Below are 13,238 nucleotides of genomic sequence, written 5' to 3'. Positions count from 1 at the left end.
TTAAGTCCCTGTGCCTGTATCTCCCAGAAAAAGGAAAGTCTTGCTGAAGTCGAAGGCCTGAGTTTGATTCCTGGCTTTGTAGAAATGAAGTGTTACTCACTCCGTGATCCGTCTCAGCCTCCCTGACTCCATCTGTAAATGGGACTGATTTTTTCCTGTCGTGAGGATTAACAGAATAAGTGAAAGCACACAGCCCAGTGTCTGACTCCTACATAGAAATCTCTTCAGTTAAATATGTCAGCATTAAAAACCCTATGTTAATAAAAGAGGGGGGAGGGCACCTGGCTGGCTGGCTCAGTCAGAAGAGCATTCTACTCTTGACCTCAGGCTTGTGAGCATGGGTATGGAGATGGGCATAGAGATGACTTAAATAAATTTTAAAAAGAACAAACCTATAAACAAAAGGCATATGGTTCGAAAAAGAATAATTTGGACAATTTCCTCCCATTTTCTAGTAAGATCCTGATTTTTTATTTATTTTTCTCTTTTTTAAATTGGAGTTCAATTTGCCAACATATAGCATAACACCCAGTGCTCATCCCATCAAGTGCCCCCCTCAGTGCCCATCACCCAGTCACCCCCACCCACCTCTCTTTCCACCACCCCTTGTTCGTTTCCCAGAGTTAGGAGTCTCTCATGTTCTGTCTCCCTTTCTGATATTTCCCACTCATTTTTTTTCTCCTTTCCCCTTTATTCCCTTTCACTAAAAATATATATTTTTTAATCTGCGTGTGTGTGTCTACACACACACACACACACACACACACTGTAATTATCAGATTTCATTCATTAAGAATTCAGAATAAATTTCACCATGTTTTAGGTTCGCTTCTAGATTTTCTATGATAAACAGTGTAGCCCAGGGAGTTAATGACAGAAATAGTATTTGGTGGAGAGAGGGAGGGTTTGGGTCTACTTGAGGGAACAAGCTTCTCAAGCCCTTAGAAACATCTACTTGGAAACAATTAGTGTGTTAATTAGGGAGGATTCTTATCAGATCTCAAGGAACGTCTCCTTGGCCACACCCTCTCAGGTGAGGTATGAGGTACTTCGCCGTTGGAAGTCATACAAGCATCCGTCTTCGGCAGCTTTTGGTACCCGGGGGTTTTCATTAATTCAGATCAGCCTTCCTCCCTGAGTTTGACCTTGGGAGCCGTGTGGAGGTGGACCTTCACTGGCCGTGTCATAAGAGTCCCCAGGAGGCCTTCCCTAAACACATGATGAACACGCACGTGACATGAGTCACACCTGAAAGACTCCAGGTAGTTTACTCAACATGATATTTGGCAGGCACATTTCTTGTCTTTCTAATTGGAAGGGCAGAAAGGAGGGCTGATGGATGGGAGGCTGTAAGGTGGAAAACATGTGGGCATTTCGGAGGAGGTACTAACGGCTACGTGGCACCATTTCGATCGGGTCGGTTTCTGTGGCAAGGCCGTGTGCCTTGGTTGTCTCAGTGTATTCTTGATGGTGTGGGATTCAGGACCGAAATTCCACTGGGATTCTGTTAATAATACACCGTGTGGCTTCAGATAAGAAACTATGACCATGGATTGGTTAGAGTTTATAGCATACTGAATTCAATAGGGATGATATATTGGGGTAAATTAGATGCTCTCAAAAGCAAGCTCAAGACGAATGAGGTTGCAGTTGACTTTATCATCTGGTTAGAAGAGTAGAATGTGAGCTGGATAACAGTTCCGTTCAGCAGATCCCCAGATAGTTAAACAACCATACCCATAAAGTATCAAAGGCTCGTTTCAAACATAGTTGTGCTTTAGGCTTCCGTTGGCCTCTGAACTTGTATCAGTGACCTGAACAAAGATCAAGAAATTCTAAAGATGACCGTAGGCTAGAAGCGAAGCCCAGATGATGGATGCAAGCATTAGCATCCCTGATAATCTCCGTAGACCCCAATGCTCAGCCAAACCCAACAAGATGGAAGACTTTCAACTACTGCTGTTCGATTTCATGTGGTTTCAAATTCAGAAGCACAAGAAGTAGATTAGAGAGCCCTCCGTTGGCAGCAGTTCACATGAAAGAGATCTGGGGGTTTTAGTTGACCACAAGCCTAATATGATCCAACAGTGTGACTATTGCTAAAAAATGCTGAAATCTTTGGTAGGCAGCTTTAATGGACATATGGTGTCCAGATCCAGAGAGGTGATGCTACAGGGTCTCCTGGACTGGGCCAGGCCACATCCAGAGGAGTATGTTTAATCCCGGGCATCACATGTGAAGAGAGACAGTGACTGTTGGGAGGCACGCAGGGGAGTTATAGCTGAAGATATCAAAGTGGATTAACCAATACGGGAGAGAGCCCTAGATGCTCTCCGTCCCCATGTTCTCTTCTGGGTCACGCTGGAAGTCAACATTTACTGGCCACCCTCCTCCTGCCGTAGTTAATTTGGGCCTATAGCCAGCTCGTTTCTGGATTATAGAATATGGAATATGGTGAGCTGCGATGCGGTCCTTTGGCACCACTCCGTGGAACGATGCTACTTCTGTGCCCGCTCTTTCCCTTACTGGTCCTAAGAGTGTGATGAAACAAGATCAAAGGAGCTGGGCGCCCCAAATCCGCTGAAATCCCACGTGGAAGGCTCCCTCTCAAACACACCCGTTTGGTCTGTGACAAGAATGAAACATAAACGTTTCCAGGGTTAAGCCGCTGAGATCCGGGGAGTGTTTTGTTACAGCAGCTCGCACGAGTTGCCCTGATTGCGCTACTACAGCTGTGGGAAAGAAAACCCAAGGGAGACGTGATGGCTTTGTACTGACAATGTGGGTAGCGGCGTAATCTCTTTGGATACTGCCTTGTTCTCCCAACTACAGGGCGCTTAAAAACATGAGAAGGTGATTTTATCCTCCTGGAAATATTCCTGGGAAATGGCCCGTGTGTGACCCTCCCTCCCCATGACAGATTCTTTCTAATCCTATTCCCCCCACGTGCCAGTTATGTGGCCTCCAGCAATCTGTGCCTCCGTTTCTTAATCCATAAAATGGGCACAACACAGTGCCATCTCACTGGGGTTGTCAAGAAGGTTGAGTGTGTTGTTTGAAATGGTAGCTACTGTGATCTCTCAAAGTATGTGATCCTATAAAAGGCCTCAAAACACAGGTCAGACTTGGAGATTTTTAAAGCAAAAGAAGGAAGCAGAATTACAGATGCTTTAGCTCGGGCAAGTCGTCCGAAGGAGCTCCAGTTTGAAACTCTCTCTGCAGGGACCCGTAGGTCATGATCCCTGGGTTCTGGGATCGAGTCCCACGTCGGGCTCCCTGCATGGAGACTGCTTCTCCCTCTACCTATGTCTCTGCCTGTCTCTCTCTGTGTCTAAATAAACAAAATCTTAAAAAAAATAAAAATAAAGGTTGACTGTGTTAATCCTACTACACTCAATAGTCTCTACCTGTGTTTTGTTTTTGTTTTTGTTTTTGTTTTTGTTTTTTTTTTTTTTTAAAAAACGTTTTTTCAGGGGCTGTCCTCAAGAAACTCCTCACTCAGGTCTTTAGAAAGTTAGGCAGAGACAGGTTTCAGTTTTTTTCCATGGGTGATGGAGTGAAGGCCTGGCTGGTCCTTCAGTGCCCTGGATAGGGGAGAGAGGTGACTGCAGGGGTTCCTGCAGGAGAGGGGTGGTGGTGGGGAACCAGGGCCTGGATGCTCAAGCTCAGTGGGGGGAGTCCCTGTTCCGGGGAAGGAGGGAGGCCCCGCCAGTAGGGGAAGCAGCATCTGACAGCATCAGCCACCCCTGAACCCAGTGCTGTGCCCCTGAATGATGGAGGCCACTATTTGGAACACAGGGACCCCCTCCTCCCCTCTGTTCCAGGAGCCACATGAGCCCTGGGGTTTGGAGAGAATGTCTGTGTGAAGGCTGCTAGCAGCCAAGGGTGGGGATTATCCACCTCTGGGATGGATCAGTGTGCAAAAGCCTCATGCCACCCCTGCCCTTGGCCCCCATGACCCTGCCTTATAATTGCTGCGTGTCCTTGGAAAAACCACCTCACCTCTGTAAGATGGGGCTCACAGTACTGCTCTGTCATCTGCAAGAGGAGGTGAAGTTGAGTAAGACCGTGGATACGGAAGACTTGCAAACTCACTCGTCAGTGACAGAGGGCTCCTCCCCAGGCAGGTGTCTGTCCTCCTGTTCCAGCTGCAAGGAGCTTCCTAACCTCCTCTGGGGACTCGAGATGTTTTCCCAGGCGATTTTGTGCACCTGGGAACTGGCAGTGAGCAGAGGCCACGGATGCAGGCGACGCTGGGGTCGGGCAGGAGCGCTGGGGGAACCAGCCATCCTCCGGGCTGTCTCTTCTTGGGGGATATTTCCAGGGCAGGAGCCCTTACGGAGGCTGCTGCCTTGGGACCGGGTCCCAGCCCTGTTTTGCCAACACCGCGCTGCACTGCACCTCTTGGGCCTTCTCAGCCCTCACCCATGCACCTCTCAACCTGCAGGGTGGGAGGGCGGTGGTGGTGGTGGTGGTGGTGGGCGGGAGGGGCTGCTGTGAGGAGGGGGAGAGCCCAGGCGCCTGAGCATCTCACGTCATAATTCAGGACTGCCTACAGCCCAGGGAGCTGTTCCGCGCTCTGCAGAGGCAGATAATGAAGCATTCTTCCAAAATCAGAGAATGCGCCTTTTCTTGCCTCCCCCCCGCACCTTGCTCAATAAAATAATTAAACAGGGATTTCTGGAGGCCTGACACCTCACTGCCCTCCTGGTTTCTGGCAGTTTCCGCGCGGAGGGAGGGGAGAGGGCCGAGCTTCAGTGGGAAGGGGCCTGCTGGTGACAAAGAAAGCAGGCCTACCAGAAGGGTGTGGGGTGTCAGAGCGCGCAGGGGAGGGGCCCGCCGATTTCTCACCACCCCAGATGACATATGACTTAGCATGTCCCCAGGTCTCCAGGGTTGCAGCCTGCTGTGTACTTTCAACATGTGTTTGGTATTATCAGTGTTTTTATAATAATAACTGTGGTCTTGAAAGGGACTAAAATTAATTAAAATGCAGCACTCTGCCACATTCTGCATTATTATCATAGGAAAGCTTGCCTGGAAAGGACGTCCCTTGGGCGGGGGGGCGGGGGGCGGTCATCCCGCCCAATCCTCTCCCTCCGGCCGGGTCTGCACCCCACTTGGCCCTACCGGCCAGGCTGGAAGACCGCCAGTGCGGGAGAGACTGCCATCTTAAAGGTTAGGCTCTCTCTTTGAAGGAAATCTTTTCTTGGTATTTTAACTACAGTAAAAAGACAGCGCAAGCGTTCAGACCTGGTGCTTTGCAATCGCAGGATTAGACGGCAGGATGCCCGCTGGTTGTGTTCATCAACCGCTGCGGCCAGCTCTCCGCCGAAGGCACCTGCCTGAGATGGTCCTGTGGTTCCCAGGTGCCCACTGGGATCACTGCATAGAAGGAAATAGTTGAGGAAGAAAATTCAGGAAATCTGGGGGTGGGCTCCCCACCGACCCAGGCTGGGGATTTGCTTTTTTTTTTTTCTTAAGATTTTATTTATTTGTTCATGAGATACAGAGAGAGAGAGAGAGGCAGAGACACAGGCAGAGGGAGAAGCAGGCTCCATGCAGGGAGCCCGATGCGGAACTCGATCCCGGGTCTCCAGGATCACGCCCTGGGCCAAAAGCAGATACTCAACCGCTGAGCCACCCAGGCGCCCCTTTCTAACGCGTTCCCCGGTAAAGGTGGAACTGCTGGGCTGGGAAGCACAGCTGGACAAGCCCTGCTCCCAGGCGGACTTCCTCCCAGACCCCGGCACTACCGACCTGGGGGGCCACCGTCCTGGGTAGCGGAGGCTGGCCTGCGCTCTGCAGGATGTTTGGCCTCGACCCATCAGATGCCGCTAGCACTCCCCCTCACTCGTAGGAACCAGCCATGTCCCCAGACGTGGCCAAATGTTCCCAGGGGCACAAAATCACCTCTCTTTGGAGATTCCCACCGATTTCAGGGAAAGGCTCTCTGCCAAGACCCAGGGGTCCCGGAGGAGGGAGGCACTGTTCGTTGTTCCAGAAAATCCTGCCCCGCGACCCCACCTCCAGGGAAGCAGCTCTAATCCAGGGAGAAGTGACATGCGAGTGTGTCACCGTCACTCATGAGGAGGGGAACGGATGAGTGGCTATGAATAACATCCTGAGGTCTGCGAGTGATTCACTTTCGAAAACAAATTAGAGCAGGTACTGACATAGCAACACGGCTTGCAGCCTCTCGAATTCCAGCATGGTTTTCCAAGTGGCCACAGTTGGCCACTGCTCCAGGCCTGTCTCACTCAGGGCGCAGCCCAGATGGCAGGGGCAGCTTTGGGTAACATGCCCCGAGTAGTGTTGCAATGACAAGTTACTGCCATGTTCCACGGTTTCATCACATTTGGGTTTGTCCAGGGGACCACGCTGCACCCAGGGCAGGGCGGCCAGCACCCAGTGCTACAGAGAAGGGAATTCTGGGCCCCTCGGTGGTGCTTGAGATGCCACGAGCCTCGCTGGCTCACGGCCTGTGGCTCTCCCGTCACCTGGCTGCTGTGCCCCAGCCACGATCGCCGCTCTCGGCCACCGAGGCGCTTCTTCCTCTCCGCACCACCTGGAACCCTCTCCCTGGTCCTCGGGGCACCGCTGACTCCCTCTCCTCCTTCCAACTCCGCTCCAATGTCACCTGCTCAGAGAAGGTGGGGGCACTTGACATCTAGCTGACGTTGTCCTCTTTGGCCAAACCAGCTGTGCTCATCATATCGCCCTCGCCTCTTTCCGGAGCAGCTGTTCGTCTCTGTGCTTTGTGGATAGGGTGCTCCGGAGATGCTGAGATGGAGTCAGGGTTTCCTGAGGAGGAACACCCATAAAAGCAAAAGGTGAGAAGAGCAGGCTTGGTCAGGAGGGGCCCTGAGAATGTGAAGACCTGAAGGCTTTCAAGACCACAGTTATTATTATAAGAGGCTCACGAGGAGCCTCCGGAGCAGAGACTGCCCCGTTGGAGAAATCCCCCGTGGGTGGAAATGGCTTGGCTCTTGGCCCGCCGCCTTGGTTAGGCATGGGCCAGGGGCTTCCCCAAGAAGAGCGTGACCTCAGCTGGGAAGCCGGAGGGGACCTTGGAGATACCAGTGGCCGGGGAGGGGGGCCGCGAGCCAGTCGAGCTCCTCGGCCAAGGCAACGCGCCCTTTCTTGAAGGGGAATCCGAGTGGCGCGTCTCCATGCCCGCCCTGCCTGGCCAGAATGTACGTTCTCCAAGAGCAGGGATCTTGTAGACCTTTCCTTATTTTTTAAAAAATATTTTATTTATTTATTCATGAGAGACAGAGAGAGAGAGAGAGAGGCAGAGACACAGGCAGAGGGAGGAGCGGGCTCCATGCAGGGAGCCCGATGCAGGACTCGATCCCGGGACCCCAGGATTAGGCCCTGAGCCGAAGGCCGGCGCTCAACCGCGGAGCCACCCAGGGATCCCCTCGTAGATCTTTCTTGTGGCTGCTCCCCACCCCCCAGAACAGAGCCTGGTGCCCGACAGGTGCTCACACGGGACTGGGGAAAGACAGATGCGCATGTCTGGGGTGGGCCGAGAACTAGCGCTCCGAGGTATGTCGGGCTCTTTCTCACCCTGCAAGGCTTCTAAGGTCTAGAAAAGCCTAAAACAACTTTCCTGATGTTGGGGCGTCCCGCCGCTTGCCTCTTGTAGGGTGGCCTCTTGCAGGGCGGGGTGACATCTCCTGAGCCTGCGTTGAAAGTCAGGGGTGAGGAGGGGCAGGGAACAGCAGCCCAGGGATCCCAGGGGAGAAGGAAAACAGAACTATGGGGTGGCCCAGAGGCACATACCAGGGGGCCCTGGGTGCCTGTCAAACCGGAACGGTTATCTGGTCTGGCAGGGGCTGGCACCTTGGGTGGCCAAACAAACCTGAGATACGGTGTTCCCGAGACTGCGGGGCACGGGGTGGGGGTGGGGGGTGGAGATTGTCCTTTTCTTGTTCAGCTTTTCTCCTTCCTCAATATTTTCCTCTGCCCGTGGATGGGGTTGGGATGGACTTGTCACCAGCATTGCTGTCCTTGGCTGGAGGCGGTGAGGGGGGGACACCTCCAAGCCCAAAGTCCAGGTCCCAGTGTGCAGCACCCTACACGAATGTGGTGCAGTGTGACACTCAGGAATCTTCCTGGGTGGCAGAGGTGCCCGTGGGGCAGGTTCTCTGGGGCCTTGGGGTAGGAAGCAGAGGGTAGAAACTCAGTTCAGGGTGAGGAGGGGTGACGAGGGGCACGGGGGTCTGTCCTGGAGAGATGCCTGGCTCGGAGAACAGATGCGAGCCTCTGTTTACACAGTCACAACTGCAAGAACTAGGGGCGCCTGGGTGGCTCAGGGGTTGAGCGTCTGCCTTCAGCTCAGGGCGTGACCCTGGAGTCCTGGGATCGAGTCCCACGTCGGGCTCCCTGCATGGAACCTGCTTCTCCCTCTGCCTGTCTCTGCCTCTCTCTCTCTCTCTCTCTGTGTGTCTCTCATGAATTAAATAAATAAAATCTTAAAAAAAAAAAAGGAAATGCAAGGACTACAACTTGACTCTCTTACAACTGCATTTTACCAGGACGTGTCAGCACCACCACTGCCCCGTTTTCCATGGGGCGGCATCGACTTTAGGGCATGGGGGCGTTAACAGAGCATGGTGGCATGAGGGGCGCTCGGCAACAGGCTGTGTCTGCGTCATCGTCCACACTGGCCTCCTCCGACACTTCCATCAGCTAGTCACGAGGTCCCTGGCCATCAGTCCACACCAGTCACCTCTGAGTCACCTCTTGTTCCCCACCAGAGACCCTCCAGGGCCACATGCTTCCAGCTACTGCTTCAAGAAGCCTTGGAAGCACCCCTGACCCTGTTCCCAGATTGTCCAACCCCCACCCCCACCCCCACCCCACCCCGCAACACGGGGACTCTCTCTCTTAGTTTCTATCCGTGAGCTTCTTGGCTCTTCCCCATCCTGGGTTCTCCCAAATGTGTGGTGTTTGCCATACATTTCCTTTTTTTTTTTTTTTTTAAGATTTTATTTATTTATTCGTGATAGACATAGAGAGAGAGAAAGAGAGAGAAAGAGAGAGAGAGAGAGAGGCAGAGACACAGGCAGAGGGAGAAGCAGGCTCCATGCAGGGAGCCCGATGCAGGACTCGATCCCGGGTCTCCAGGATCACGCCCTGGGCCCAAGGAAGGCGCTAAACCGCTGAGCCACCCAGGGATCCCCATGCCATACATTTCCAAAGCCGCCTTCGAAACTCAAGCTGGAATGGATTACTTTGATTTTTGCTGTGCTGTCCCCCCGCCCCCAGCCCCGATGCAGCCGACTCAGTAGGGCCTCCCCCGCGGGCCCAGGAGAGGCCCAGGAGCGCGAGGCCACGCTGGATGGAGAAGTGGGAGCACGAGCGTCAGTTAAGACTTCTAGAACATTATGCCAGCTACCTGCTTTGGGGAGCTTGTCCAGCTCAGAGCCCGGTTGCTCTCCAGCCTCACCTGAAGCTCCCCGCCTCCCCATTCTGCTCAGTTCAGGCCGGCCCAGCCCGGAGAGCTGAGCATTTGGTGTCACCTCTCAGCAGCTCTCCATGCCTCCCATTAGCGAGTCTTTCCTTTGCAGTGGCCAGACCCCCTGGTGCCGGGCAGCGTGGACAATGGACAACATGGTAAGGCCCATGGAGCAGAAGTAAACCACGTGACACCATCTTGGGACCTCAAAAGCCGTGAGATCCGGATTTCGTTCCCCCAAATCCACATGTAGGTAGCCTGCTGAGGTGGATGGGGCCAGGGCTCCAATGTGAGAGGGACTCAGGTTTGGATAGTGGCCTCGCCAGTTAGCGGCGATCCTGGGGAAATCGATTTCCCTTCCCAGGGAATGTCTCCACGTCCCCATCTTTAAATGGGCATAACAATTGTGAAGATAAGATGCAATGATGGGGCAGCCCGGGTGGCTCAGCGGTTGAGCATCTGCCTTCGGCCCAGGGCATGACCCTGGAGTCCCGGGATCGAGTCTCATGTCGGGCTCCCTGCATGGAGCCTGCTTCTCCTTCTGCCTCTCTCTCTCTCTCTCTCTCTCTCTGTGTCTATGAATAAATAAATAAAATCTTTTTAAAAAAAGATGCAATGATGTTTATGAAGCCCTTGGGCCAGTCTATTCGTGACCGATACGGCCCGTTCCCTTCTCTTTCTCCTAGGACGTCCGCAGACGAGAGGACAGCTCTCATCTCTGTGATCCTGAGCGTTGAATGCTGAGACCTCACGGGGGCACCCGGATAACCCCTGAAAACGAAAATCAACCAAATGCCGAGAAAGAATTACTCAGACCTTTCTCTCTTTTCTTTCTTAGCTCGAATACCTGGGAAGACGGGTAACTGAGTATCTCATCTTGGCACAGGCCCTGGCATGGTGTGACTCAATCCCTTGCAATGCCCTGCATTGCTGGGGACTTATTTCATAAGCTGAGAGTCTCTTGCTCGAAAGGCAAGTTTCCTCGTTCAGTATCAATCTCTTCAGCTGATGGGCACCCTCCCATCTCTCCTTGTTACGGGTGCCCATCTAACAGAAGTACAGCTATGACAGTGGAGAAGGAAATGCACAGTAAAATCCTTGCCTTTCAGTGAACTCACCGTCTATTGAAGCCAAAAGTCTGCAGGAAGGGTGGTGGGAGCGAGGTTTTTTTATTTTTTTATTTTTGTTTAAGTCATGGAGGAAGCATTTGTGATCACCGCTGCAGCTTCTTCGAGGCATGAAGCTGGGTCCTGTACACTTCTGAAGTCAGCTGACTTCTCAGCTTTTGTGTGTTCTTGGTTCAAGGTCACTGCTGAGAGCCCTTACGCTCTAGAGAGGTAAAGAAGTACCTGGATTTCAAAAGAATGGCTCCTTGCTTGAGGGAGGAGAGGGGCAGGGCCAAACCACAATGGGGTCACCTGGGTACTAGACCATCCTTCTGTTTGGGTTGTGAGGGGTCCAAATAAAAAGGTGTACCATGCATCACATTCCTCAGATGTGAGTCTTTGGTTGAGGAACGAGGGTTCTTGGCAACGTCCCTCGGGAATTGAACTATCTTTATTCTGACTCAGCGGGTGGGGGCTGAGCAGTCCATAGAGGAGAAAAGTGGCCCTGGAGTGGGTGAAAATCTGTTACCTGTTTTTAGCTTTACCCGATCACCTGCCCCTTGTCTGAGCGTGGTGAAGCCGTAAGCCTGCCCGTGGGCTCGCTAGTGTGGGGTCCACTTACAGTCCTGGAGCGCAGACAGGCCGTGGGTGTGCAAATATCCCTATGGACTCCCGGCCTGCCACAGTCCTCCAGAGCTGGCCGCTTCCCCGCTGCCAACGAGGTGACAGTTGTCACCAGTACTTACCGGCCATGGAAAGGGCTCAGGGCCCAGGCAAAACTATAGACTCACGGTCATGGAAGTTAGAGCTGGAAGGCACCTAGGAAATAATTAGATCCACTCAACACCCTCATCTTACGGATTAAGAAATGAGGGGCGCTCGGCGGGACTGGGGTAGGAGGGCGCCCAAGGGCACATCACCAGTTAGTGGCAGCGAGTCTCGCATGTCCAAGCGGTCTTGTGATGCCGGAGCTCAAAGTCCAGTGGTGACCGTGCGCATCTTCCGCATCTGAGTGGACAACTGTGCGTGTGGATTTCCCTCGTTTGTCCCTCTCCACCCGGCGTCCCCCGCTCTGGGCCCCAGGAGACTAACCCTCATGAGCTGCATCCAAAGGCTCCCGGACATCGGCTCTGGTCCACGGTGAGTTCTGGAGGAAGATGGGAGAGAGGGAGGACGGTGAAGCCGGGGTGCTCACCACCCCATTCTATCCCCCCGGGAGGTGTGTGCTCACTGGGCATCAGCTGAGCTGCTACGGATGGTACCGCCCCTCGTGATTTCTCTACACCTGCCTGCACCCTATAAAACAACCTTCCTCCTAACTCACCTCCAATGACCTCATCTGAGTGTGTCATCATTTCCTGCCGAGCCCCTGACCGATGCCATAACTGGAAGTTTGAGGGAAGAGTTTAGAAATTGCAGTGGCATTTACGGATCCCTTTTGCTTTCACATTCCTTGAGAGTAAGCTAAGCCTCAGAGAGCCTCGCCCAGGAGAGTCTGGGGAGCAGGGAGGGTGGACAACAGGGAGACAATCACAGTGATTAGCAAAAGGCTAATGACTCTCTTCTGGTTTTGCCTTTTATTAATACTGTTGTTGCTATTCTTACTGTCATTGAAATTATACAGGCCGTGTGGGACTGCATTCTGGTTGTGAACAAATAAAACGATACAAGTGCGTGTAGGGAGAATAATTCAGTACCCTCTTGTGCCATCACCCCCTTCCCCCATCCCAATGCACTTTGCCTAGTCTCTCTTTTTTTTCAATTCTTTTTAATTTATTTTTTAATAATAAATTTATTTTTTATTGGTGTTCAATTTGCCAACATACAGCATAACACCCAGTGCTCATCCCGTCAAGTGCCCCCCTCAGTGCCCGTCACCCATTCACCCCCACCCCCCGCCCTCCTCCCCTTCCACCACCCCTAGTTCGTTTCCCAGATAATTTTGTATGCACACACATACACACACACGTGCAAATACAGAGCTTGTAAAATAGAACTTTGGCTCATGCCGTAGGCATCGTGCCACCGTTCTCCCTATCAATGTATATGGCCCCCCGTTCTTTAACTGCTGCGTAAAATTCCATCACCTGGGTATATGATAATTTATTTAGCCATTTTGTGGATGTATAAGCTTTTTGTGGTTTCTCTGGTAGCCACAATAGATTGCAGTAAGCATTCTAACACAGAGGCCCCCAAAGGTGGGTATTCCCTAGGGATAGATAATTATACATAGAATTAGGTTGAAGAATATAAGTCAGACTTGGTAGATCTGCCCAACCGACCTCCAAGAAAAAGCCGCATCGACAGTGCGAGAGGACCTCTTCCTCACAGTACTTTTTGAGGTGATCATCTCTGTGATTCCTGGGAGACAGAGCATCCTTTCCTGCGTTTTGGCATTTGGATTCCCCCTGCAGGTCTCCCGTTCCCTTCACCCCAGTCTTGTCTTTCTCCAGGGTGGCTCTTCCACTTTATTATCTTCAGATATGGAGACAAGTATATACAGTCTTCAGACTGTTCTCAGTAGCAATTGCCAAATTCAAAGCATATGGTTTTGCCAGAGGTTTTCAGCAAGTGTCCAAAGAGAACCACGATTAAGAAATGAAAGAGGAAAACCCAGATCTTAAAACACATGGATCACATATCCCCTCATGTTGGGTTATATAATT

The 13,238-nt window shown here is 52.2% G+C and overlaps 1 long non-coding RNA gene across 5 annotated transcripts; it reads right to left on the bottom strand.

Annotated features, from left to right (window-relative positions):
* Positions 1–5,507: 5,507 nt before the first annotated feature.
* On the bottom strand, positions 5,508–11,850 carry LOC140607073 (uncharacterized). Of its 5 annotated transcripts, none has more exons than XR_012009237.1 (4): positions 11,804–11,850; positions 11,665–11,719; positions 10,585–11,580; positions 5,508–6,804 (listed from the first exon to the last, which is right to left on the bottom strand). It is a non-coding gene; the product is annotated as an uncharacterized lncRNA (long non-coding RNA). The 5 variants fall into 5 exon arrangements; XR_012009239.1 differs by lacking the exon at positions 5,508–6,804 and having other exon boundaries at positions 8,895–11,391; positions 11,493–11,580; XR_012009238.1 differs by lacking the exon at positions 5,508–6,804 and adding an exon at positions 8,897–10,237.
* Positions 11,851–13,238: the final 1,388 nt, after the last annotated feature.

The sequence above is a fragment of the Canis lupus genome, chromosome 16 (assembly GCF_048164855.1).
Source record: "Canis lupus baileyi chromosome 16, mCanLup2.hap1, whole genome shotgun sequence".
NCBI classification, from domain to species: Eukaryota; Metazoa; Chordata; class Mammalia; order Carnivora; family Canidae; genus Canis; species Canis lupus.
The sequence above is the reverse complement of the archived record's forward strand: the minus strand, read 5'-3'. Positions and strand labels throughout refer to the sequence as shown.